This window comes from Melampsora larici-populina (genome assembly GCF_000204055.1).
Source record: "Melampsora larici-populina 98AG31 unplaced genomic scaffold MELLAscaffold_2, whole genome shotgun sequence".
Taxonomy (NCBI): domain Eukaryota; kingdom Fungi; phylum Basidiomycota; class Pucciniomycetes; order Pucciniales; family Melampsoraceae; genus Melampsora; species Melampsora laricis-populina.
Window position 1 is genome coordinate 3,042,948 of NW_006768766.1, and position 2,466 is coordinate 3,045,413.

Below are 2,466 nucleotides of genomic sequence, written 5' to 3' on the forward strand. Positions count from 1 at the left end.
GACACCGCTTCGTTTCTTCTTGCGAACCGGGTTACGTTCCTTGAGCGCCACCGCAGACTTACCATGTCGGTTTGCGGATGGGGCGTCATCTGAACTAGGATCATTGTCGGACTTGGGATGGCCGGGATCGTCGACAAGGGGCAAGTCGGATGTGGAGGAGGTTGGCGAAAGAGAATGCGTAGTCGCCGGGACATGATCGATGGTCGAAGTGGAAGCTGCCGGAGGTGGAGCTTCGGGTTTCTTGACCGTCGTTTTGGTGTACTTGGTAGTTGCGTTGTGACCCTCCAACAAAGGAGCAAGGTCGTTAAATAAAGGAAAAGGTCGGTCCTTGCATTGAAGGTAGTCTTTGGACTTCTTACTTCCCTGAGACGAAAGCAAATTCAGTTATATAAAAGAACAAGAATAAAAAGATGAGATACTTACTTTGTCAGCAATGATTGGTTGCCAGACCTCGTAAGGAAGGTCAATGCATCCATCTACCCACCCAGCCCCACTAAGTGAATCAAGATATTTGTAATCGGCGTAAAGGTCACGTAACTGAGTAGCAATAAAAAAACAAAGCAAAAAAAAGAAGTTTGATTAGTTTGTAATGAAAATAAAAGAATAATTAAAGAAAAAGAAAGAGAGAAAGTGAAGGAAAGAAGCTTACTATGTACCATCGGGACTTGCAGTTCTGAACCTCTTTAGGTTGACTTAGATGAATGACACCATCAATTTCTTTCCTTTTGCTACCTCTGAGTCGTTTGACAACCGCTTGCCAAGTTGGATTTTTGAATCCATGAGCAGTCGTAGTGTTCTCGGGTCCGATGGGTTTGCCATCGGCTGGCTGGCGTTCAGCGGTCAAGATGTCAATCATGGCTCGATCATCATCATCATCCCATTTGACATGCGGTGATATTTTGTCAGCTGCCACAGGCTCCGTCGCAGATTGGGTAGCGGATTGGGTAACAGGCTCCGTCGCAGATTGGGTAGCGGATTGGGTAACAGGCTCCGTCGCAGATTGGGTAGTAGGCTCCGTCACAGGTTTGGCTTTTCGAACAGCCGGTTTAGCACGAGGTCTTGATGGCTTCTTGGTGGTATCCATCAATAAGAGCTAGACCTGTTGAAATCCGTGAGAATCAGCATCAAGTTGTGCATCGTGACAAACAGGAATATGAGAATGGAACTCACCATTCAGACCAAGCTGAAGTAAAATAAGTAATAGTGAGGTAAGAACTGATAGTGAGTTGAGAACCAATAGCGAGGTAAGAACGAAATAGTGAGTTGAGAACCAATAGTGAGTTGAGAACCAATAGCGAGGTAAGAACTGATAGTGAGTTGAGAACGAAATAGTGAGTTGAGAACCAATAGCGAGGTAAGAACAAAATAGTGAGTTGAGAACCAATAGCGAGGTAAGAACAAAATAGTGAGTTGAGAACCAATAGTGAGGTAAGAACTGATAGTGAGGTAAGAACTATAGTGAGTTGAGAACCAATAGCGAGGTAAGAACTATAGTGAGTTGAGAACCAATAGCGAGGTAAGAACTGGAACAAAATAAGGAAGTGGAACGAAGTAAGGAAGTGATCACGAAGTAAAGAACTATAGTGAGGTAAGAACTGGAACGAAATAAGGAAGTGGAACGAAGTAAGGAAGTGATCACGAAGTAAAGAACTATAGCGAGGTAAGAACTGGAACGAAGTAAGGAACTATAGCGAGGTAAAGAACTAATAGCGAAGTAAGAACAGGTGAGTAAGAACTATAGCGAGGTAAGAGCATCCACAGTGGTGGGCTCCAAATCGGGGCTATCGCCAAATTTGGTGACTGAGCCCCAATTTTTTGGTGCAATGGCAGTCCCCATCGCCAAATTTTTTTGTAGCCGGCTTCAAATTTCGAGCTTTGGGCTACATATTTGGCAACAAAAAGCCGGGCTCCAAATTCCCGCACTTGTTCAATCCCATACCTCACACATGTAAGCCCACGCGTACCGATCTCAAAGTGTGTGTAAACACATAGAATCTACACTTTTGAAGTCCGAACGACTGCATCCGGATTGATTTGGGGCCCCACCAAATTTGAATTCGCTCGATTTGGAGCCCACCACTGTGGATGCTCTAAGGAACTAATAGCAAAGTAAGGAACTATAGCGAGGTAAAGAACTAATAGCGAAGTAAAGAACAGGTGAGTAAGAACTATAGCGAGGTAAGGAACTAATAGCGAAGTAAGGAACTAATAGCAAGTAAAGAAGTGATGATAGCGAGGGTCAATAGCCATTTAGAGTGATAAAAGGGTTTGATTGGATAAGAAGCCAATAACAAGTTGATGACGGGTTGATAGTGAAGATCCAGCTTGATGAACTAGAAGGTGAAAGGGTGAGTGAGGATAGCTGAGCGAACGAAGGAGTGAGGAATAAAAGGGGATTGGTGGGGGGGTGTACGAGTATTGAGATTGGGAGAGAGGGATGGATGAAGGATGCATTGGGGCAGGGGC